Source organism: Mesoplodon densirostris, chromosome 2 (assembly GCF_025265405.1).
Source record: "Mesoplodon densirostris isolate mMesDen1 chromosome 2, mMesDen1 primary haplotype, whole genome shotgun sequence".
NCBI classification, from domain to species: Eukaryota; Metazoa; Chordata; class Mammalia; order Artiodactyla; family Ziphiidae; genus Mesoplodon; species Mesoplodon densirostris.
Genome location: NC_082662.1, coordinates 159267196 through 159293568, shown reverse-complemented (window position 1 = coordinate 159293568; position 26373 = coordinate 159267196).

The following is a 26373-nucleotide window of genomic DNA, read 5'->3' as shown; positions in this document are numbered from 1 at the left end:
GTCTTCTGAAGGGGAGACCACCCTTCAGCTGAGAACTTCCTGTCTCCTAGTCGCCCCCAGCTCTGGGGAACTAGAGGGTTAGATGGTGGGGGGCAGGGAGCTCAGGAGCACCTCTGGGGTCTCATCCTCAGCTTGACCAGGGGTAGTGATGCTCTGACACCAAGAAGTTAACCACCCTTTGCAGCTTAAGAGTTTTGGGGGAGGAAAAGCCCTCTATTCATCTAGGAAAGCTCCCCAGGGGCTTCCAGTAGCCACACATTTTGTTTCTATGATTTCCATGTCAGCCCTGGCCATCCTTTTTGATGTTCTTTTGTTTCTTCTCAAATAACCCACAACTGTGAAAAACAGCAGGATGATTTTTCTGCCCATTCTGCCTGAAAATCATCCCTTCCCAAGGGTCAGGAAAACAGAATATCACTGATACAAGGATACATCAGAACCAGAGGTTGGACCACCCAAAGGGATGTGTGGGGAATGTGTAAATGCTGATGAAGGTGGGCACAGGGTGGCACAGCTCTGGGTCGAGGTGGAGAATATTCTCTGCATAGGTGCAAACTGCATCTGCCAGAAACATCTAGGGAAAATAAGTTTTCTCGGCCTGCAGGTCACCCCTGCTGCTTGCAAGAGCCCAGTGTAGGGAATCCTCAGAGGCCTCAGCCCTGTCCTAGCCTGGCCAGGCTCCCCAGCTGCTGTGGGAAGTGGGAGCGGCTCTGTACGGAGCCTCCCCGAGGGAGTAGCAATCCTGCACTCCCCCTAGAGAATGTTTCCGCTGCTGTGAAAGGGCTCCCTACTGCTTCCAGACTCCCTACCCCTCCAAGAGTGGGTGCCAGAGAAGTCACAGAAAGGCAGCATCAGAGCAGCTCTCAGCTGACTGTCCACCCTCTGCAGAGAGCCTGGTCCTGTGGTCAGCACAGGCGTTGGGGGCTTCTGGGGCTTCTGCCCCCTTCGCCTCACCCCCCAAACCTGGTACAGGCCCTTCGGGATGAAGTGATCTGAAACAGGAACAAGAGTAAGAAGGTGACATTTGTCTTCTCTCCCTTCTATCCTCCCCCAGTCCAGATGTAGACTTCAATAACTATAGCTGTGTGAAAGCCCCTGGAATCCCACCCGGGCAGGCCATGGCTGTGAACTAGCCGCGTCCAGAACCATTCCGTCCAAGTCCAGCTCCCTTTCTACTGCTCTGTCAGCGCTAAGGTAGCGTCCTCTCTCCTCTGCCTTCTAGGTGGGCTCTGACATTTCAGAGCCACCTGCCCAGGTTGCTGTAAACTTAAGACTTTTTTGCTCCAAAAGAGTCCATCCCTGTTCCCAATACTCATCAAAAATCGTTCTCCAGGGCCTCCCTGGTGGCGCAAGTGGTTGAGAGTCCGCCTGCCGATGCAGGGGATACGGGTTCGTGCCCCGGTCTGGGAGGATCCCATATGCCGCGGAGCGGCTGGGCCCGTGAGCCATGGCCGCTGAGCCTGCGCGTCCGGAGCCTGCGCGTCCGGAGCCTGTGCTCCGCAACGGGGGAGGCCACAACAGTGAGAGGCCCGCATACCGCAAAAAAAAAAAAAAAAAAAAAAAAAAAAATCGTTCTCCATGGCAGCCCTCACTTGGCACTTGGGAAGACACCTGGCAGATGAATCAAAATGAAGAATTGTATGTGCTTTCTAATCAGCTTAGTATATTAATACTTCCTAGAGTATGTGTGTCTTAGAATACTAATTACTTGTAGTAGATTGAATGGTAGCCCCCAAAACATGTGTCCATGTCCTAACCCCTGAAACCTATGAATGTGACCTTATTTAGAAAAAGGGTGTCTTTGCAGATGTAATCAAGTTAAGGATCTTGAGATGAGATTATCCTGGATTATCCAGGTGGACCCTAAATCCAACGACAGGTGTCCTTATAAGAGACACAAGAGGAGAAAACACAAACACAGAGAAGAAAGCCATGTGAAGACGGGGACAGAGACGGGCGTTATGTAGCTACAAACCAAGGAATGCCTGGAGCCCCCAGAAGCTGGAAGAGGTGGGGAAGAATTCTTCCCTAGAGCCTTCGGAGAGAGCAGAGAGAGTCCAACACTTTGATTTTGGACTTCTGGCCTCCAGAGCTGTGAGAAAATTAAATTCTGTTATCTTAAGCCACAGAGTTTGTGGTAGTTTGTTATGACAGCCATAGGAAATGCACACATGTGATAATCAAAAGCAATAGTATTGCTGCCTCTTGGATGTAACTTGAGATGCATGAAGCAGGAGAACAGAGAACAGTATCATGAATGAAAAAGCCCTGAATTGAGAGTAAATGCCCTGAGTTTAAGTCCCAGCAGTGCTTCTTACCAGTACCTGGCTGGGAATGATTTAACACCTCCAATCCCCAGCTTCCCCATTTGTAAAACTTGCTGTCTGCCTCACAGGATTGGTGTAAACTCAAAACAGAAAAGTGTATGGGAAAGAGCTTTGGCTCTATACATCTGTGTAGACCTGGAAGGAATTATTAGATTCAGATAGAGCTGGGCTCAAAGTCCACTACTGCACAGTCACTAGATATGTGACTTTGAGCCACAATTCCCTCATCTGTAAAAAAAACAAACAAAAAACCATAATAATACTCACTGCGTAAGAACATTGTGAGGATTAAATGAAGTCATAACTACAAATGGTCTGTACCTGGCCTAGAACTTGACAGGCCTTCAATAAATGGTCATTGTAATTATGATTATCATCAGCATTGCCCACCGATAAGTAAGATCAGTCCTATATTTCAAGCTAAACTGAGGCTCTCCTAACATTTTCGCACGTGCAGATATGTTCTCCGGAAAGACTCAACTTCTCCTCTTGGCGAGAGTCTCAAAGGATTGCTGGCTGGGTGGAAGCTGCAGGTTTCTGAGAAGTCCCTGGCCCTTACCATAGTAGCCACTGGGAGTAATGGGAAGTCTGTAAGGGCCAAAGGAGCCGGCTGTCTCTGACACTCTTGAAATAACCCATTATATAGGTGATGGTCTGAAGGAGAAGTGCCTCCAGGCCTATAGCCAGGTCTATAGTCTCTCAAAATATGCCTCAGAATCTCATGGAAGGCAGATTAAAAAGGTTATTTTCTTGGAAGCCATGGCAGAGATTCTGACTTATTCTGGACAGGGGACAGAAAATATGCACTTTACCAGCATCCTAGGAGATTCTGATGCAGCTTGCCTGCAGCCCACACTCAGAAAGCAAAGCATGCATTCAGGGCTTATCTTTCTCCCTAGGGGAGGGGGCCCAAGTGTTGTGATTTGGGGTGGAGGGAACCTCCCCTACTGGTTCCTAGAGTCTTGTTAGGATCTTTGAAATCCATGGCTTAGATATCCCTTGCTCGAAGGCCACTAGTGAAGAGGTAAAGAGTTAACCATTTTTTTTTTGCCACGGTTAATATTTTAGCTCAAATGTGCTGAGCTGATCGAGTCAGGTATCTAGCTGAGAGCTAGGGAAAAGGGACACTGGGATTGGAGCGTGCAGCTGCCATTTGCTAGCTGAAGAGCAGGGATTGACAAGGGAGGGGGGAGGAGCCACAGAGAAGGGATGGAGACAAACGTCCTCTGTAGTTCTTTGCAATTTTGCCCAAGCCTGGCCTGGAGGGAGATGGAGAGAGGAGGCCATCGTCCCCAGTCGTAGTGCCAAGTAGTCAAGCAAAGGAATCGCCAATTCATTCAATTTGTCTATCAGATCCCTCTGGGCCTGCAACCGGGCTTCTGCAGCCATCAAGGTCAAGTCGTGGAGAAAGCTTATCTAAGGGACTCTGCAGAAAACAAAGGAAATCTCATTTTCTCTCAAATTTAATTTTACCCTGTGCTCTGAGAGTGTGATCCTATCAGGGCTGGAGTGTAATAGCCCAGTTGGAGTGGATTATATTGGCTTTTTGATAGTGCCCACGAGCTCCTGCATGGTGCACATCCGGCCCCAGCTGTCTGCAGCACTCAGGGACTCTGAGAGTGGAGATGATTTGCCTTTCCTCCATCGTCAGCAACTGATCTTGTTGTCCCTCAGCTTTAGTATGAAGTCAGCTGGACTGAGATACTAAAACGGTCCTACAGACCCAGGCTAAGATGTTCCTATTACAGGTTCCCAGGGGAAACTTGGTTGTTTGAAAGTTTCTAACTGCTGAATATAATGCCAGGCTCACAGCCCTCAGCCTGGGCTTCCAGGAGCAGGCAGGATGTCAGGCCATGATGGTGCGCTATAAAGGATCCCTGGCAAACAGCCCGTGGACACAGAAAATGCAGAAATATAGAGGAAGGATGGCAGAGATGAAATGGAGTGAACTGACCAATGCATTTTATCACTGAGGACAATTTTTCTTGCTATAGAGAGATGAAGGTGTGTCACAAGGCTGGGGTCAGGCACTGAGCATCAGAGGGGTGGAGCTAGGGGGTGGCAAGGGGCTACAAGATCCTGAAAGCCTGAGAAAACTTCAGTGTCTGCCCTGAGAGACCAAAACCAACCCTAAGGTTAAAGGGCTAACGTTGAGATTGAGAAGCCAAGAAATTTTATGGGTTGAAAATAAAGTTAGAGGCAAGAACCAGATGATTGCTAAAAAATAGCTTTGGGATGCTAGAAGTTCACCTTTTTTCTTGCATGGTCCTAAGAGCTAAAGTAGGCAAATACAATCATTAGTAGGGTAAGTGAATGGAAATGCACACAGAATATGTATAAATATATAGACAATTAAAAGTGTGTATAGGGCTTCCCTGGTGGTGCAGTGGTTGAGAGTCCGCCTGCCGATGCAGGGGAAACGGGTTCGTGCCCCGGTCTGGGAGGATCCCACATGCCGCCGAGCGGCTGGGCCCGTGAGCCATGGCCGCTGAGCCTGCGCTTCCGGAGCCTGCGCTTCCGGAGCCTGTGCTCCACAACGGGGGAGGCCACAACAGTGAGAGGCCCGCGTACCACAAAAAAAAAAAAAAAAAAAAAAAAAGTGTGTATAGAAAAGAACAGTGGCCATAGTTGAGCATATGGTTCCTCACTGTGTAGATAAGTTATCAGCTCTTTGGAATGAACTTCAGGCACATGCTAAGTCCTAGGGCAGGACTTTCTGATATGACCTCACCCCAAGGGTCATTCTCCAGGCCACCCCTAATACACAGAGCCCTCCATGGCCTGGAGGCATCCTTGCATGGCTGCTGAACAGCACGCCCAAGTCTCAGAACAAGGGGCTTTCAGCTAGAAGACTCTAGGGACTCCGTGGCTTAAAAAAAAAATCAGGAGTGGAAGGTTACATGGACTCCAAGGACAGAGCTGATGAGTAGCAAGGTCCCCTTCTGCTTTATGGAGAAGAGCCTTTGGTTCAGGCATGAAGAAAAGAGAGACTCTTGTCCTATCTCTAAAAACCACAAATCAATAAAGCCTTTTAAGAGAAACGGTCCTGAAATCATAGCTTATTGAGGAAGTGTCTATGAGTAACAAATCACAAGTTGAGAATTTTATGTTGTTTTTGTCATCTAATAATAATAATATCCATCACGATTTATGAAGTGTTCACCATGTAGCAGGCCTGGGGTTAGGTGCTGTGTATATTGCACTGATAGTCCTACAACAACCCTACAAGGGTTAAGGACAGGACTCCAGACTCATCCTCTCTCTTTCCCTCCTCTTTCTTTCTCTTTCATCTTCAGCAAATAGGAGGGTTTGGCAGATAAGGGAGTTTGGGCCTCTGTTTCAAATGTCTCTTCAGGTGTTTAGGGAATCCTTTCCTACCATGGTATTTAGCTTCAGCGTTAGGCCTCCTTTTGATGAATAAAACACAACCTTTTAGAGCTGTCAGGGCTACTTGGCACTAAATTTACTTGTGCTTCTAACTCTTCCTGAGAACTCAGCTGAGCCCCGCTGACAAAACAAAGGTGAGCTGGACAGCTTGTGAATAACGGGCTGAATTCTTGTCAAGCAAGAGAGTCAGGAGAGGGCCCTGCTTCTGCATGATCTTCTGGCACCCAGACAATGGTCATCTGGCTACCCTGGAGGGAAGGGAGGGGGGCAAGAAGATTAATTTCATTAATGTCTAGTTCTACTGACTTGTAGAAACTAAAACGATTGACACTATCCAGGACTGGGAAGGATGCAGGCAAAGGGAGTTCTCAAATGTTGATGGTGCAATCTTTGCAGAACATGACCTGGAATGTCCTATTAAAATTGCACAGGTCCGATCAGCAACCCCTTATTATGAATCCTTATTACAGACATATATGTGTGTATACTATATAGCATATATTGGTCTGTGAGTTATATCTATAGGTCTATAGGTCAGGGGCAAATTATAGGGTAATGTGTAGTGAATTATCTCATTTACCAAATCAAACAAACAGGAAAATGTGTGTGTGTTTGTGTGTGTGTGTATAAATGTGTGTGTGTTAGTGAACACAGAGAAAGCCGTGGAAGGACACATGCACTGAACTGTGATCTCAGTTGACTGGAACCAGCAGGGTCAGAAGGATCTTAGCTCTTCCTTTATACATCTCTACACTGTTTTACATATTCTAAAAAGCACAGAATGCTTTCTGATTAAAAATGAAATTTTAAAATTGTGCTTAAACCTATTTAGAAAAACCAGGAGGCGTGTATGGTCATCACCGCCCATCACTGCTACCAGTATCAATATATGATCTGCACTAACACAATTTTGCTCTAGAGATGACAGGGGTGGGATGACATAAATAACACCGAAGTGCCCCAAGGGACCCTGTGAAGAGGAATCTCGGGTTTGTGAAAGCTCCTCAGCCTGGACCTCCAAAGGCAGCATCACCTAAGCTCAACAAAGCCCTTGGAGAGCAGGCTGTTTAGCAAGCATACTCATGCAGCTTCATTATCAGTGGAGCCTCTGAACTTGATAAACTGCAAACAAAAGAAAAGCAGGCTTAACAACAAAGCTTAAGCAGCTTTGCAAAAGTGCTCAGCAAATCAGATCATTCTAGATGGTGTGAGCAGAGCTGGTTTCTCTGTTCCCAGTACTCACCAGTTCACTGCGAAGAACTGAGGACTCTATCAGGTGTCCGTGTGGGTTGAAACAGCGGGCCATCCAGGCTCTTACAACAAGATCCTTGATGTCATCCCTGCTCTAACACAAACTCTTATTTCAACATTAAATTATTTGATTTCACTTGGGAAATAGGGCCTGTGAGATTAGACAAGGCCAAACCACAAAACTATCTAAAATCTAAAAATGCTGGTAACCATGCATTTAGGGTGGACATATGGCTAGATCGTGCAGAGAATATGCAATTCTTTATATTTGTAAAGCACCTAATACTTTACAAAACTTTTATTAAAAATAAAAGTAATATTAACCTTTATTAAGTGCTATTTAGTGCCATGCACCTTATTTCATTTAGTCCCAAGAATAGCTCTATGAGATCGTATTGGTCTGTTGTACAAGTGACAAAAATGAGATGGGAAATATGTGATTTGCCATGGCCATACAGATGGTACACGGCGAAGCTAGAATTCAAACCCTTAGCATCTGGTGTCTGCACCACAAATCCAGAACTTCTGATACTAAATTGGGTCTTGTCACTGTACCATGCTGCTTTCCCATACAAGGTTATGACGACCCTTTCCCTCAGAGGGACAAATAGTCTTGGGTCTAGTTCTTGGCCATATAACTCCTTACAGGGAAGACGCTCACACCACTCCCCAAGCACCTGTCTCCATGCCTTTGCACAAGCTGTCCCCTCTATCTAGAATGTTCAGTTCCTCTTCTCTGTCTTACAATAATTTATTACTCATCTCAAGACTTGGCTCAGCTCCCCAAACTGAGTAAGGCATACCTTCTGTCATCCTATATTGAGAAGCTTAGCTTACCCTGAATTGTGATTTTTCACATCTGGTAAACTCCATTTATCTACAAAGCTTTTGAGAACAGAGCCGTGTATTCATTTATATCCCACAAAACCCAGCACAGTGCCTGACACACAGAAGCTGCTTGACACATGTTTTATGAACCAAGGAATGGATAAATGAAACAAATGAATGCATAGCCACAACTCTCAGTTTCCCTTTTAGAGTGAAACCAAAATTCCTCCTAATGGGAAGATGTAGAGAGGGCACAAACTATGGAAGTCAGAAAATACAGATTCCCCAGAGCAGATTCAGAGTCCGGCTTTGAGATGAGGCTCATGCCGGCCAAGATAGGATGTCAAGTCTTAGCATTCCAGACAAGGCACCTCAGGGAGCCTTCCAGGGCCCTAGAACATCAGAGTCCAAGGAAGATGCTCAGTAGGGGAATGGCAAAAAGGCTGGGGACCCACTAGGTGGGTTTCCCCTCCTGTGCTCCTCATTCAGTTGTGAGCTAAGCCCTATTCCTTAGGCAGGGTTCTGCCTCAGTCAGGTGAGGACACAACCAGGACTATCACAGCCGGCAGTGGACAAATTCAACTCTCCATGACAGTAGGTGGGCTCGGTGGCACTGGTCCTACCAGACACACCTGGAGCATGGAGCATGGCTCTGCTGTCCTCATCGAGCTCAGATGGGAAGGTGCAGAGTGTGACAGGGAGTGTCCTCGGGTTCAGGACAGACATTTTAGTGATCACGGTCTGGCATCTACAGGTGCTCAGAAATCCCTGTTGAGTGGATGAGTGAGTGAATAAATGAAAAAGAGGGTCAAGAGAAAAGAAATACAAATCATCTTTTTTTTTTTTTTTTGCGGTACGTGGGCCTCTCGCTGTTGTGGCCTCTCCCGTTGCGGAGCACGGACTCCGGACGCGCAGGCTCAGCGGCCATGGCTCACGGGCCCAGCCGCTCCGCGGCATGTGGGATCTTCCTGGACCAGGGCACGAACCCATGTCCCCTGCATCAGCAGGCGGGCTCTCAACCACTTCGCCACCAGGGAAGGCCCAAATCATCTTTTATGGATCCCAAACCTCCTCTTCCTGGGAACTTGCTCCTATTTCCCATTATCCATACAAATGCTCCACATATCTCGAGGCCTGGTTCAAACCCACCTCCATCCTCTTCAGTGCACTGGGCATGGGATCATCGTCCACGGGGCCCTTTGTATTCTTCATATTTTAATGCATTTTTGGATTGTCTCCTCCATCATGTAGGCCAAGACTATGCCTCATGTTCTTCTTTGGTTTCCACTACCCCTAGCACACAGGACTCAGCTGTAGCTGGTACCCTTTGACTGCCTGTGCCTCCAAATACAGGGAAAGAAGGAAGTAAAGACTGCAGGGCTAAGACGAATGGTGAGAAAGTTGGGAAGAAAGAGATGGGTTTTTGGTGGCAAAGAAAAACCATGTTTTGTACAATCCAGCTTGTGCTAAAATTAAAATAGAAATGACTTTCAAGATGGCATATGTAATTACAATTAATTAAATATTCTGTTACCCAAATTATTTAATTACCAAATCTTCCCACAGCTTCTGAGTTGATTTAATCACAAATGCCAGAAAAATTAGGGAAGTGGTGAATGGATGGCCTCTTCATACATTCTGTATTATAAATGGAACTTTTGGCCAGAAAAGGGAGGGAGGGAGGCAGAGAAGAAGAGGAAAGTGTGAAGCAAAGACCTCCTTATGCTCCAATCTGCTGGGAGCTTTGTCTCCGAAAAGGGGACGGGGGGAAGGAAAGAGCAAGACCAGGAAATGCACCAAAACTCATGTGCCGTAGCTCGGAAGTAGGCTGGTTGCAGGAGGGCACAGTGAGAAGGATGCAGGCTTAAGAGTCAGCCAAACCAGTTCAGCCCAGCAATGGCAGTGACTAGCTGAGTGGACCTTCCTGACTGTTTTCTTCATTCACAGAACTGGAATTATAATAATAATAATAGAAATAAGGCCGACCCATGAGGTCACTATGCAGATGACATAAGCTAATAGGTGTAAACCACTTGATGCAGTGAATGATGGTACGCTCTGCGACTGGCAATTCCCCACTTTGATTTTGAAAACCGCTTGCTGCTTCAGTTGGGGGCAGGGAGGAAGCTGGGGAGGAGGGCAGGGCTGTAGGTCCCTGCGTTTCAGTTCCCCTAAATGACTGTCTCTCTGTGTAAGATGATGCCGGCACTGATGATACACTTGTTCCACTTGTCACCACTCTGCCTCTTTCCTCCATTCCCTTCATCTATCCTCCAGACACCTCTTATCCCACTCCCCCATCAGCCCTACCCTCTGTCTCACCTGTGGCTCTCTTTGCCTTGTGTGTGGGGCCATCTGTTCTGCTGGTGGGCCTTCATCTTCTTTCACATTTTTTTTCCTTGGCTAAATGATTGTCTGTCTATCTCAGGCAAGTGTTTTATCTCCATGGCCCAAGTGTGTGTGAAGAGTAGAAGGTATCAGAGGAAATCTCAAGTGTTCAGTGGAGTGAAAATGTGGGTGTTGGTTGAGGCTTAGTGTACGGGGCAAGGGGCAGGACTCAGGGACTTGAAATATTAGAGTTAGAAGGGTCCTAACATGTCCTCTAGTCCTCCCTGTCTCTAAGGTGCAGGCGTAGAAACCGAGGCACAGACATGGAAAATGCCTTGCTTGTGCTCAATAACTGCTATAGCACCAGGAGTCAGTCCTACATTTTTTCTTCTCATCTAATGCTCTTATTATGATAAACCACTGCTTTTTCAGGGCAGGTTATAATTTTATACAGTGTTAGTACCAAAAAAAAAAACCCAAGACAAAAATACTCAAAAAGAGGTCGCCATGGTTATTGTAGTTTGCCCCAGCCCTCCTCATTCTCTCAATGGCAACACTCCCACGCGGATCCCCTATTGTCACTGCTTGTTGGCACTGCCACTACTTGCTACTCAGCCAGTCCTCTGCCCCTCTGTAGGTGCTGGTGAGGCTGGCTAGGCTCCTATAGCCTTGCTTCCTTAGACAGTTAACAAGATCCACAGAAAGCAAGAGGTCTGCTGCATGCCGAAGTTAAAGGTACGTGAGAGGGTTCATCCTGAAGGAAGTCCATCCTAGCACTAGGGGTCTGACTCAGAGGCCAGCACCGACTCCGAGGTCTTGATTAGACCTGATGTATCTGGAAGTTATCCAATTTTGAGCAGCCTGGGCGGTTCCATCTTGAAGATGTTCACCAACATGTGGGTAAACTGAAGGGTCTCTCATTTTTCCCTTTGCCCCAGGATGATGGATGATCTCTAACAGTTTGGGGATTTGTCCTGGTTTTAAGGTTCGCCTGCCACATCAGCCAGGGAATTCCAATATTCAGCAGGAGTGAGTTTTCTTATCATGACTCCAGATCTACAATTTGTAGAACACATTTTATCAAGTGCTTGGCAGGAGATATGGAATGGCAAGGAGGTAATTCTCTTGAATTGAACTGATTTGAGAATTTTTAATAAAAACTCCCCCAAATCCAGTTGCATGGATACAGATGGTAGTGTGTGCTTCAGACGGAGTTAATTCTATGGAGGAGGAATTAACTACAGGAGTTCTCCATAATCATCCCATCGTTCACACACCCATACGATGCTGTGCCCTCCCTGGCTGTAGGAGATCCTCAGTCGAACAACAGATCTTATTCTTCTTGGACTATTACAGTCCATAGAGGCCCACAGGTTACTGAGAAGAGAGTTAGCATTGTCCATATTTGGATTCCTGAATGTTTATTCTAGAAATATAAAAAATCAATTTTAATCCAAGATGATTTATGTTTCCCCACACAGAAATCAGGCATGCTCTGTTTTTGAGAGCTATATATTACTTGTGATGGCCTGGGAGTCACCTATTTAGGCTACTCTCAGGCCACATCATGGGTACCAGCCCTGCTTCTCACCTCTCTATCCAGGTCCCCACAACTGGACCTTCTGTTCCCTCCACCTGATGGACCATTCTTGTTCCAATTCCCAGATCAATCCAGAGATGTGAAAGGCAGCAGCTAAAGAGCCTCATGCAAAACAGTTGGGGTTAGCAACCATCACCCAGTGCTGAACTGAGATCGAGGTACTTAGTATTAACCACTGCCTCCTCCGTTGTCAGAAACACAAGACGGTATTCCTGGGATAGTCACATGAAAATAATAATGGTGGTGATACTACTATCAGCTAACACTTAAAAATGGCTTACTGGGCTTCCCTGGTGGCGCAGTGGTTGAGAGTCCACCTGCCGATGCAGGGGACGCGGGTTCGTGCCCCGGTCCAGGAGGATCCCACAGGCCGCGGAGCGGCTAGGCCCGTGAGCCATGGCCACTGAGCCTGCGCGTCCGGAGCCTGTGCTCCGCAACGGGAGAGGCCACAACAGTGACAGGCCTGCGTATCGCCAAAAAAAAAAAAAAAAGGCTTACTATGTTCTAAGCACTTTATACTTATAAGCACATTTATTTTTTTATTTTTCGAATTTTTGAATTTTATTTATTTATTTATACAGCAGGTTCTTATTAGTTATCCATTTTATACATATTAGTGTATATATGTCAACTCTCCCAGTAACAGCTGAGTCACAGCTGAGAGCCCCTGCTCTCTTTCCCAGGCACCAGATCCCAGGACCGGATGCCCATTTAATTTTTGCTGACTGCCCAATTCTCTTGCTGTTCCTTATCCTCTTCTAAGACTAGAAATCTGCCCCTGCACCCCAGTTCCAAGGCCAGGACCAGTCACCCATGGACAGGATTCCTCCATAATGATTATACTGTTTTCTGCCTGATTTCCCAAACTCCTCTATGTGAGGCCTTTCCTGGGGCCCCAGCCCCTGCTTTTGGAACCACAACACTCTCTGCTGTGTGACTCTTCACCAGGGTGGCCTCTCTGTTTGGACACTGAGCCTCATCAGCCCTGACAAACCCATGCTTGGTTGGAATAGGTCTCATCCCAGACCTGATGCTTCAGGCCAGAGTCTGGAAAACATGATCACAAGATGGCAAGACTGTCCAACAATGAGTTCCTTCTGGAACCTCCATAGCTAACATGCATTGAGTTATGACTTAAAACCAACTTGACTTATACCAATGTGAAGAGAGTGAAAGTGTGGTTCCGTTGTGGATCTTACAGATTGGATTCTGAACATTCATAAAAAAGACTAGACTTAGTTTGTATGAATCCAGTTTTTAAGAAAATGTTAATGAAAGATGGCTGGGACATTCAAGGCAGCATTCTGAGCTTGTCTTCTGTTTATTTCTCCTGTTCCCCAGCATCCTGAGTTCTAATGGTCCCTGATAAATGGCATGCTGGAATATGATTACAGAGCAGACATAGTTATTACATGGTGCAGTTGTCTACTGTGCAGCGGTTACTGTGATGTCCGGGGATCCATAATAATGAAAGCAGAAATAACATGGATAATTAAAACTTGAATCCAATAACATTTTTAAGCCATTTAGTTTCTCCTACACCAGATCCTTTCTCCTAACTCACAAACATGTAGACTACATTGAGCTGTACCTCTTTTTTCTGCTCAGACCCACCCTGTGATGGAGGGAGATTGGACTGATTTATAAAATCATCATAGGGACTTCCCTGGTGGTCCAGTGGTAAAGAATCTGCCTTGCAATGCAGGGGACGCGGGTTAAATCCCTGGTCAGGGAACTAAGATCCCACAGGCCGAGGGGCAACTAAGCCCTCGTGCCACAAACTACAGAGCCCACACGCTCTGGAACCTGCACCACAGCTACAGAGCCCATGTGCCCTGGAGCCTGCACGCCACAACTAGAGAGAAGCCCGCACAGTACCAAGAAAAGATCCCTCATGCCTCAACAAACGTCCCGCGTGACACAACTAAAACCCAACATAGCCAAAAATAAATAAATTAAATAAATAATAAATAAATATTTTTTTTAAAATCATCATAGACAGAGAGAAGCAAAAAATGTAAAAAATAAAGAAGCCCTGGTTAATCCACAGCCTGATTAATCATGCCTGAGTGACACTGAGTGAGAGACAGTACATTTATATTTTCATGATAGGTTCATCTTCAGGGGCCAGAGTAAGCCAGGTATCAGTTAATCAGTGCCTGGATAATTAAGAGTTAGATGAACATCAGTGTGGCTCCGAGAAGAAATCTTCCACTAAGGTGGAAATGTCAAATCTAATGTTGTCTGGACTCCTTTTCATTGTCTAAAGCTTGTCTCCGCTGTGTCTTTGGATTAGATCTCTTTGCTCAGGCTTCTTATCTGTACCTGTGGTCTCATGATCACCATGAGACACTGCTCTACAGGGAAGGAGATGCTGACTATAATGAGGAGGAAGTAAGTGTCATTCCCCAGAGGTGACAAGCTCCTTTCCCCACCCTCATCTCCAGTGAAACTTAGAAGAGACTCATGGATTTCCAGGGTTCCCCCATCACTTGTCAAGTTGCATACGAGCATCTAATTGCTCTTCTCTACGGAAGCATAACTCTTACAGCTGGGTTGCTGTGTCAGGTTCTTGTGAGACAGGGAGAACAGACCTTTCAGTAACGTACCTAAGACCCTGATGCTGAGATCTCGAGATGGGGTGGAGACACAGAGAACAAACTTCCTTTTATGCAGAGTCCTGCTGGAAGAGATGTCTCACAGATGTGCTGTTATTCAACTGGCCAGGAGGATGAATTACATGAGGTCTCTCAGTCATTAAAAATAACCAGTTGTGACACTCTTGGGTAGGGACACTCCTCAATGACTTCCAGAGAATGACCAATGTCTTTCTTGGGGAAATGTAGGGCTCTCTCTCATTCTTATATGAAGATCCCAAAACCCACTTGGACCAACTCTCCTTCAGATGACTTCACGTGAATCGACTCTTACGCACGTGGCCTCAGACTAGGTCTTAGCACAGAAGGACCACTCAGAAAAATCCCACCCCTGCACTTCAGCCCCAGGGTTGGGGGCAAGGCAAAAACTTATTGAACTAGTTGGTTGCAGGTCACAAATGCCCACACACTGGAATGTTGGAGGAAGGAAAAGTTAGGGCACCAAAGCCCTCCACCTGAGAGTAGAATGTAACCCAATCATCTTCCACATTTTAGCAGGATCCTGCCTTTGATTGACTGGAAGACTCTAACAAACAATTATGACTGAGTCCTTCTTCCAACAAAGCACTCACCCATAGGGCTGAATTAGGCCATAATCCCTACTTGCTTACATCTGAATATTGTTTTTCTAAACAGATGTATCAATTTTCCTTATGTTGTTTTCTTTTAACTCTTACTCTTTCTGTGGAAACCTAGAGTTTTATTAAATGAAATATTTTCTTCTTGACTTCTCTCTCTCAGCACCTACATCAGCAAATTCTACCAATGTTACCTTCAAGATGTGTCCAGAACCTGATCACTCCCCCACCTCCACTGCACATACTCTGGCCTGAACCACCAGCATCTCTCCTGGAAACTGATGTCCTTCTTTTCACCCTTGCCTCAAGACAGTCTATTCTCTACACAGCAGCCAGAGTGATTCTTTTAAATCCCAAGTCATATCAGGTCACCCCTCTACTTGCTTTCTGGCTCCCACAAAGGAAAAGATGAGGACTTCATACTGACCTGCGAGACCTTCTGTGATCTTGTCCCAGCTAAATTTTCAACCTCACTCAGGATCCCTGGCCAGGACCCCATCCCAGTCACACTGGCCTCCAGGTTCACTCTCACCTTGGGAATCTTAAACTTGCTGTTCTTTCAGCCAGGAATGTTCTTCTCCTAGCTCTTCACATAGTTCCCTTCCTCATTTTATTTTGGTCTCTGCTCAAATGTCCTCTATCAGAGAAGGGGACCCAGAAAAAGAAACACATGCATATTCCTGGCCCTTCACCCTAAGTGGGCTATTTTTTAGATACATGTTGGCCCTTCAGGTTCAGTTCCATAATCACTCTTGACATCCTGGAGATATATTCTAAGTTTTGACAGGAATTATCTCCCACTACATCATCCTCTAGTTAGAAGGCAGTGCTATTGAGTGGGAAGTGTTTGGAAGTAGGTACCAGGAGTTCTTGGCCTGTCCTAGGCTATCACTGAGTAATAGTGATATTAGTCACCAACATCATCTGCCTTAGTTTTTTCATATATAAATGGATATTTGACAAGCCCACCCATCTCACAGAGTCAATGTAAAGACCAAACACTGTACTTTACTGGATGATGCTTTTAGAATATGTGTACTATGCAAAGGTAAGATCCTGTTACTATTACTAGAGGGGAAAACAAAACAAAGGATGGGAAGAGAGATATTGAAAGGCAAGGGCAATTCTGCAGAACGCAGAGAACTTTAACTATTTCCCCCTTTCTCATTTTCTTTTCAGTAGGCAATGAAAAATACATCAAAATATTACTGCAGAAGTGTAGCCAAATTCAATACTCATAGTATCTATTCAATATTCAGCAATACACATGCAATATTGCAGACAGTTGTGGGATGTGATGGTCTCTTTCCAGTAGCTCCAAAGGGGAAAACAAAATGTTATAAGACAACAGCCAGTCATTAGATGCATGCTGATTATTTAGGTGATATGAGAGTCAGCAATCATGTGCAAATTAAAACATAATTATGGGGCTTCCCTGGTGGCGCAGTGGTTGAGAATCTGCCTGCTAATGCAGGGGACATGGGTTTGAGCCCTGGTCTGGGAGGATCCCACATGCTGCGGAGCAACTAGGCCCGTGAGCCACAACTACTGTGCGTCTGGAGCCTGTGCTCCGCAACAAGAGAGGCCGCGATAGTGAGAGGCCCGCGCACCGCAATGAGGAGTGGCCCCCACTTGCCACAACTAGAGAAAGCCCTCGCACAGAAACGAAGATCCAACACAGCAAAAATAAATAAATTAATTAATAAACTCCTACCCCCAACATCTTCTTTAAACAACAAAACAAAACATAATTATGCACACAGACCACCCAGGATTAAGTAACATTTCACAGATATATGCTAAATTACTAAACACTCTTTGAAATAAATTATGACCATCATTTGCTTTTTTCCCAAGTATATTATTACTAAAAAAATCAAAGTCGAAGATGTGTATTGCCTAGTGAGTTAGCAGTATGCATGTTATAAGAGATTGTTTCCGCAAATGTGGGGGTGTGTTAGCAACTAAGTGGTCATGTTACTCTACAGGGTCAGTAAACAATTTATGTAAATGTGCACTGAAATACACACTGCCCAACAAAATGACATTCCTCCCTTGGCAATGCAGACTGTTTAGCTTTGAGGTAGCTAGTGAATTTATTGCAGATCTAATCAGTCTAGTGAATTTATTGCAGATCTAATCAGTGCCACCTCATCATAATCCTCAGCTGCATGTAAGTACGCATTTCTCCATCTCTGGTGTGAGCTGTGTCATTCCTCAGCCCAGCCAGATCATGGCTGTGGGCAGAAGGGTCAAGAACATGGTGGTGTTGGACTTACTGGTCCAACAATTGGAAAATGAAGAAAGCCTGAGCTGTATGGGGACATTCATTATAAAGTAGACCAGCGGTTGACTCCCCATTGTTGCCATTCCTCTGCATCCCTTGCCCAGTTCCACAGAGCTGGACAACTCCAAGAGAGAGATGACCCTAATGGCAATGTCCTGGGGCCATTTTGTGAATGGCCTGAGGTCTGTCTGCTTTTCTGTGCGACCCCAGAAACTAGACCACTCCCCTCATCTCTGTCTTCCCCTACCTGGCATGGTGCCAGGCACCTGGTAAACACTTTATACATATTTGCTAAATACAGGAAATCTTTAAGTAGGAGACCCTTTTTCTGGTCTTGAAGTGTCTTTGCACACTAGGAATTCCTACCAGAATCCAGGCCTTCCCTGGGTAAGTCACACTTCTCCTTGCTGTGTCAGATGTCCCACTCATTTGCAGAGGAGGGAGAAAGTGTGTGAAACCTGTCTGTTCTCTCACTTCACACTTATGAATAAACTTTCATTCTTTACATGATTTAAGCTTTCTTCCTTCTTTCAGTGGCTTGGGAATGAGCCTTTAGTCAATGGTGAAGTGAACAAATTAGCAAGTATTTATTGAGTGCTAACTGAGTGTGAAGCTCTGTGTTAAGTACAATTGAAAGGTTTTTTAAAAATTACAATTCCAGCTGAGCAGATTAAAGAGATACAAATGAAGTAATTTGAAAACAATAATAAAATAGCATAGCGTATGTTTTTAAATGATCATAAAATGTATGCATAATTTATGTACTGCTTACTTCCAAAACGACTTTAATCAGCATATAATAAAACACATATGCAGAAAAGAAATAAAACCCAAATTAGTCAACACCAAGAAAATGAAGCAGTAAGATAATTCTGCTCCCAATTTGGGAATGTATCATTGCTGCCACCAGCATAAATGCAGGCTTTAAGCCAAGGCAAAAAAGGAAAATGAGGTCTAGCATCTAGCAACTTCATGATCACTTAAGAAGAAGTATTCTACTGTGCCAAGAGAAGCAAATATTTCCCTGATATTAAATTCTAAGAGGGATTCATAATGTGCATCCTTGTGTCAGGAACATTGAACAACATAATAGACAATATCTTCCACAATAGTTTTTAGAGAAAATGGGAAAATGCTCTTCATTTGGCTGATTCTTAAAATGGCCTTCCATAAAAGTCATGGGCATGATAACCAACACAACTCAGTGAAGATGTTTCTGCAGGGAACGAAGTTAATATGGTCCAGGAATACAGCTTCCTGAACAACCCAACAAGAGTTAGGAAGAGAGCTTAGTAAACATTAAACAATAAATGATTGGTGTATACTTTGATCTAACTTAAAATGTATCAGTTAGTTCAGCTTGGCTTTTGTCTGGAATTAAAAAGCAGTCTTTTTCATAGTGAAGACAGGCAAATACTAGAATGTTGAATGAAGGGTCCTATGCTTTAGACATCAGACGTGCAAATAGGACAAGGCGGATATTTTGTTATGAAACTTAAGAAACCCAACCATTACTCTTGCCTGGACTAAGTAAAGGTCGCTAGAAGGGCTTTGGGCAGTGCCAAATTTTCCCTAATTCCTGGGTGCCAAGGCAAGAAGGTGAGTTTTTAGTAGTATATTAAATGGTGAATGTGTTTGTGGCAGGGAGTTAAAATAAAGATACTCTAGTTGTGTACAATTATATGATCAAAGACTCACCCTACAGTTGTCCTCTCCTCACTTATAACTCAGGTCTCTATGAATTCCTCACCTTATGGCCACTAAGGGGGCTCCCATCTGACTCAGGCAGTTGTTTTGTTAAAATGTGACTCAGGACGTAAAGTCAATTCTGCATGTGGATTTGATTGCACTGAATGGGTCACTTTTTACTAGGAGGAAACCACATAAATAGTGCTGGTCTTATGTGTGGGCAGAGTACCAAACTGCCAAGATGGCATAATCTGTTAGGGGTGCAGGCACAGAGCTGCAAACGACTTTCCCAGTGGCCCATCATAAAGCTTCCAGCTCCACCATCAGAGACTCACTCTCAGGGCTTCCTGCGTTTAAGAGGTTGCAGTTAAAATACTCAGTAAAGATAGTAGAACCTTTATCCCCTCCCAACTACGGATAGAACCAGAGATATTGCCACTGATAGAGATCACCTAGCCCAGAAGTCACACACTTAGCACTGTAGGCCAGATAAGGCTTGGAGACGTATTGCTTTTTGTTTTGTTTTAATTTTATTGGAGTATAGTGGATTTACAATGTTGTGTTACTTTCAGGTGTACAGCAAAGTGATTCAGTTATTCATATACGTATATTCATTCTTTTTCAGAGTCTTTTCTCATGTAGGTTATCACAGAATATTGAGTACAGTTCCCTGTGCTCTGCAGTAGGTCCTTGATGGTTATGTATCTTATATATAGTAGTGTGTTTCTGTTCATCCCAAGCTCCTGATTTATCTCTCCCCCACCCCATGTTTCCCCTTTGGTAACCATAAGTTTGTTTTCTATGTCTGTAAGTCTGTTTCTGTTTTGTAAACAAGTTCATTTGTATCATTTTTAATTAGATTCCACATATGAGTGATATCATATGCTATTTGTCTCTGTCTGACTTACTTTACTTAGTATGATCATCTCTAGGTTCATCCATGTTGCTGCAAATGGCACAATTTCATTCCTTTTTATGGCTGAGTAATATTCCATTGTATATACGTTCTACATCTTCTTTATCCATTCCTCTGTCGATGGATATTTAGGTTGCTTCCACGTCTTGATTATTGTAAAAGTGCTGCAATGAACATTGGGGTGCATGTATCTTTTTGGATTATGGTTTTCTGACCTGGAGATGTATTTGTGTGGCCTGGAGAGTGGCTTGATATGTGATTTTAACATACAATTCATATTTTTGGTTCTCTTGAAAAATCAGAAATTCTGACAACACCAGGCTCACCCTACCTATGGCAACAATCGGCTGGAGTGAACCAGCCTTTGCCCCTTAGTCATGGCAGGCTTTCTCTACTCTGCCCCAGTCCCCACCACTCCCTGTCTTCTGCCAGGTCTGCTTCACCCGTTTACATGACCTGCTTTGTCCTGGGATCATCATTTGAGTTTTAATCCTTTGTGGTCCAATACCCTCATTTTACATCCAATACCCTCATTTTACGTCCCAAAGAGGAGAAGGGATTTGCTCAAGTTTGTACCTGGTTAATGGCTGAGTCAGAGGCGACCCCACTTTCCCAGACTCCTGGTCCTCTCCATCGCGGCTCTAAGCCCTCAGCAGGCAGGATGGGACCAGTGCTGATGGAGGTCAGCCCCTGAACAGGGAAGCGGAGTCAGGAAAACACCAGAGTCAAGCTTCCCTCAGTTCACACTGTTTTGCCCCAGGCTGGCTCTGCCTGCAACAATATTTTTACAGCATCCTCCGGAAAAATCAACTTGTTTAAAATAGCAACTGATTTCGCCCTGGGTGAAAATGTTTGGCAAATGCAAAAAAGGGAACATTGTGCGTATGTGTTTTTAAAGCTCTTTCTAACCTATGAACAAGTAGAATTTTTCCTCACTCACACAAAAAAATCACTCAAGGGTATTTTCTTGGGGGAGAAACTGATTTAAAATTTAGGAATGTGGGGTTTTATCTAATTCCTTAAAAGCCCTTCTTTCAGCCACATAATGCCTTTCTTTGTTATAATATTCTCAAATACACTTATGATTTTGTGCTAAATAAAAAAAAAAGGTTGTGGTCCGGAGCTCTCTTTTAGGAGAAAGAAGCAAAGTACAGGGAGGAGGGGAAGCTGGAATAAATGGTTTTGCTTAGATGAAAAAATCACAGGCAGAACATTTCCAAGCTGCTAAACACCAGAAGGAGATAACAGGCAATGTGTGAAATGCCAATTATGATGGTAACAATAATGAAACTAGTCTTAACCTCAGTCCCCACTGTGCTTTGGAGAGCCTCAATTCCTAGGCAGACAGGAGTCCTCCTGTGCTCAGGTGTTCTTGGCAGTGAGGTCTCCCTTACCTGGAAGCTGTGTGATTCCAGGGGTGTGGGTCAGGAATGAGAAGCCCCAAGGTGGCCCCCAAGAGTTCATGCCCCATCAGTCCCTTTGCTTGGGTGCTAATTGGCATGGTTTCTTTTCTAAGGCAGAACCCCCTGGTTTTCCTGCCTTTTCCACTTAAATCCTTGGCTGATCCCCCTCTCCAGCTGTGTGCAGTGCAGATGGCCTGAGTAGTCAGCATTTGCTCACCTTGTTCCCCTTTTAAGAATGCCTTCTCCCTCCTTCACCTGTAGGCAAAATTCCAGCCACCTTCTCCTCTCCCCAAGCCTGCTCTGATCCATGACACCCTCTGCCCATCGGACTTACATTTAACTTCCTCTCCTGCTAGCTGTTCCCTATAATTCCTTCCTAGCATTTTTTCTTTTTTTCTGTCTGGTTTTCGAGTTTTCATTCAGCTGTCACCATCCCTAACTAGGTTGTGAGCTCCTTGAGACCTGGAATAATGCCTCGGCTATGTTTGTACCCTCCAACCTTCAGAGCTTTTGGTCTATAGTAAGCATTCAATAAATGTTTAATGAATGGAAGGTTCCACTTTGAAAAACTGAGTTGCTCTGCTGGAATGAGAAGGCCCCATGTGACACCAGGTAAGATGTAATGTAATCATGGGAACGCAGACTCAGGTACTCAATCAGTTTCAAACAACTTGAAGGGGTAACCTGGCCCTCACACTGACCCCTCACTCCACCATCACATGGCAGCACATGGCTCGGCATCCGAAGAAGACTGGGCACAATTTCAGTTCTCACCATCTCAGATGTCTCCCCATTCCTTCTCCCTCCCTCCCTCTCGCAGCTCACACCCCTGTCCATGCACCCTGTGTTCCCCTCACCCATCAGCTGCCCCTTCTCACACTTGCCTGTTCAACTTGCCCTGTCCAGTGGCCGTTTCTCCTTCTACTGCAAACAAACTCCGTCCTCTCCATCCTCCTTATCACCAGAAGGCTCTTCTGCCCACCTGTCCCCCCAGCCTGCTCTACCCTTAATCTTCCCATCTCAGTAAATGTGGAGCTATATACCCAGTTGCTCAGCCTAGAACCTCAGGAGTCATCCTTGATTTCTCCCTTTCTTCATGCTCTGTCCAAGTCCCATGCTGGGCCACCCTTGTCACCTCCAGAGTACCTCCACAACCTGCCCACTTCTCTGCCCTCATCTTGTGCCTTGGTCATAGCGGTATCCAAATTGGACCCTGGCTTCCACTCTTACCCCAGGACCTCCAATCCTCCCCGTCGCCAGAGGGAGTGTGAAGCATGCTTAGGGGTGTTCCTCCCCGCTTGAAGCCCTCCCAGGGCTCCCCAGCACACCAGGATGAATCGGAACCCCCCACCCCCAGCTCCACGCTCCACGCTCACTTCTCCCCTGCTGCTCCGGCCTCCCCACTTTCCCCTGCGTGCGCCCATCAACTGTCCATCTCAGAGTTTTAATCCGCTGTTCCTTCTGCCTCAAAAGCTCTTTCCCAAGCTTTCCTTCCCTGCCTCCATCTCAGCTTAGAGTCACCTCCCATAGCAGTTCCCTATAGAAAGGACCTGCGCCTGCAGTTAGACTTCATGCCATCCCTCTGCTTATTTCCTCCTCAGGACTCCATGCTTATTCCCCTCCATGCTTAGAAATTATTACATCACTGTGCTGCTTGCTTACGCAGCGTCCATCCCCACCATTCGGCTGTAAGCTCCATGAGGGCAGACACCACCTTTCTTGTTTCTGGATGCAGCCACAGCACTTGGTACAGAGCCCAGCAGGCAGATGGGATCTAAACAAGAAGGACCACCCAGAAAAGAGCTTTCCACCCCTAGGTGTCTCTTCTCCACAACCCAGCACTCAGTTCCACACAGACTGACCTCCCACCCTGCCCCTACTCTCCTGAAACTGCTTCTAACTGGCCATCCAGCGACCCTCCTGCAGTCCTCACTTTCCCCTGTGTCTCTAGCTCTTCATTCATTCACAGCTCTGGTTCCCACCCCTGATGCCCATTCTTCATGCACTTGTATTCTAGAAACTTGCACTGGGTGTTCCTCACGTTCACCCCTGCCCTCTCTTGCCTCCATATTTTGGTGAGGGTCATGTTCTCTGCCTGGATAACCTTCCCTCTTTTTTTTTTTTAAGCTGGTAAAATATGATTACATTAACATGTGTTAAGATTATAAAGGAGTAATATTCAAAATAAATGGAGGAAAGCACACATGCAAGTAGAAATCCTCCAAGACGGCTTCTCAAACTGGGATCAACAGAACCCTAGGGAATTTTAAAATTTTGTAATTTCCTTTTTTTTTTTTTTTTTTTTTTTTTTTGTGGTATGCGGGCCTCTCACTGTTGTGGCCTCCCCCGTTGCGGAGCACAGGCTCCGGATGCACAGGCTCCGGACGCGCAGGCCCAGCGGCCATGGCTCACGGGCCCAGCCGCTCCGCGGCACACGGGATCCTCCCAGACCGGGGCACGAACCCGCATCCCCTGCATCGGCAGGCGGACTCTCAACCACTGCGCCACCAGGGAGGCCCTGTAATTTCCTTTTGATAGTCATCTTTAAAAAGTAGTTAATAGAAGCATACTCTGCATTATTGAGTTGGCTACTTCATAACCAAGTATTTGGATGTAACTACGATGCCTGTGTTTGCATTACTGCTTACAGTTACCTTGGCAGCAAGTAGGGCTGGCTTAAGAGACACAGACTAATAAGAAACTAACTGTGGGAACAATACAGCAACCACCCCTCCCCCAGCTGACTACCGCCCCCCTCCCACCTCATTACTAACACTTCCTCCGGCATCATATTCACAAAGACCAGGGCTAGGCCCTTGGAAGTAAAAGAGAAAGCTGTTGGAAAAGAGCCTTGTTTAACATGTTCTCTGAGGGGAAGGGTCACAACTGGGGTGAGGGAAGGAATGAGTAGCAAATGTGGAGAGTCAAACCCATAGAGGCTTTTTCCCTAAGCTGATGAATAAATGAATGAACGAGTAAATAAATAAATAATTCAAGGAGGGAAATTTAGACACAACAGAATTCAAAAAAATAATAATATCAGAATATTGTGACTAGCTATGTTTCATTAAAATTGAAAAAATGAAAATGGATAGACCTTAAAATATGTAAAATACAATATTTATGACAGATATTGAAAAGGAAATTTGGAGAACTCCAGTCTTTTATGAGGACCACACAGTCTCCCCATCACTGTCTTGAGGACTGCGCCATGGTATACGTACCCCAAGGTCTGGCGAAAATGGATTATTTCACTCCTCCGCATTTGGTACTTGTGTCAAGGTTCTTCCCCCTTCTTGGCATGCTACTTATTTCCTTTCATCCAGCTTCCATCTGTCAAACCCTTTTATGATTTATCTCGAGAAGTCTCTTCCACCATTTCTAACTGAGTGTTCCTTCTTCCACCAGTGGCTGTGATCTCTTCCTGTTTTGGTCCCATGCCTCTGTTTTGATGCTGATGACTGACCCAGGGTTAGGGTGCATTGGGATTGTCATTTCTAAGACCCTGCAGGGCAGGGAGGGTAGCTTGTCCACTGTTGCAGCCCATGCCTGTCACAATGCTTGATGGATAGCCTGTGCCCCACAAATGTTCCATGAAGTGAATAAGAAGCACAGTCCAGTCTCTTTTAGACCCACCGTGTTATATCTCTGCTTCTTCCAGAAAGTTAATTCCTTATTTGGGCTCCATAGTTTTTCTTATTAATTCATCTTATGTCCAATCCCAGGACCCCCAAAAAATTATTTCATTTTCCCAATAAGCCTATAAAGAAAGTAGTATTGTGCCCATTTTGCAATTAAACTGAGGCTCAGAGAGGCTATAAAACTGTCACTTACGTAGTAATAGTCAAGGGCTGGGGTTCAAACCCAGATCGTCCCGATTCTTCACTCTCGCCACTGCACTGGGCTGTCCCTCAAAATAGAAAGATGCCAGTGAGGGCTGCGAGATCCTCATTACCATGATTCCTTTCAAGGAGGATGGGACATGCGTGCAAAAGCACTTTGGAAACCAGGAAGGATTATTTGCAATTTAACTATTGTCGTGACTGTTATTATTGCTGCTTCTCCCACTGGTGTTAGCAAACAGCCAGTTGTAACCTTACATGAGTGTATTGCTTTGGTCATTCCCTGAGTAGGGACAGCTCGGGCATCACACCTCACCGATGTCCTCGCCTTTGAGGGGAAAGGAACAGGGAGGTCTAGGCGAGGTCTGCCCCCTTTGGTTCTGAGCTGTCATTAAAAAGAGCAGTGAGAAGGCTCACTGGGGCTGGGTGGGAGATGATTATGGAGATGCTTGCTCAGCGCTGCCGTGTATAGACCTGCAAGTTGTTACCCGACATCTCCGGCCTCAGGGGTCAAAGGTGCTGGAATACAGCCAGTGTTCTGTTCACCAACCCATGTGTCCTGTGCAGGAGGGTGACCTCCCAGAGAAAGAAGCAGAATGGTACTAAAGCACCAAGTCACGAGTAATCTGCCCAGACACCTTTAACAATCTGTTCTTGCAGGAGGAGGGGAGAAGGGGGGCTGCAGTGTGTGTGTGTGTGTGTGTGTGTGTGTGTGTGTGTGTGTGTATGTATCTTTTTCTAATTCGTCCCAAACCTCCATCAGCTCCCCAAGCTCTAAGCAGGTCCTGTACCAACCCCGAGGTGCCACACAGACAGACCAGTAATGACCTTGTCTGCATGGTGGGGCAGGCAGGAGACCCCCCTCCCGCTAATTCAGGAAGACCATTAGCTGTCAGATAAAACTATTTTTCAGTTCCTTCTGACCAGAAATGGGTCTGAACCAGTGACCTCTCAGTAAATATCTCCCAACTCCATTAACTCAGCTGCCCCAGAGTCCAGCTCCTGGTTACAATTTAGTCCTGAAATCAGAGCTACTGCTCAGGGGTCCTGTGTTTACTGGGGTGCTCAGTTCAGGCATCTACCTGGATGGGCCTCAAGTTGGCTCACTCGCCGCCTGCATGCCCTCCTGTCCCAATTAGCCCAGGCTAGGGGTGGGGGGATCGCTGGAGGAGATGTGACTGATCCTCATACAGTGACAGCTCCTCAGAGCAGAGCTGTCCATCATGTCAGCCCTACACCGGGGCTGCCAGAGGCGAGATGAGGATTCTGTGGGCACAGGG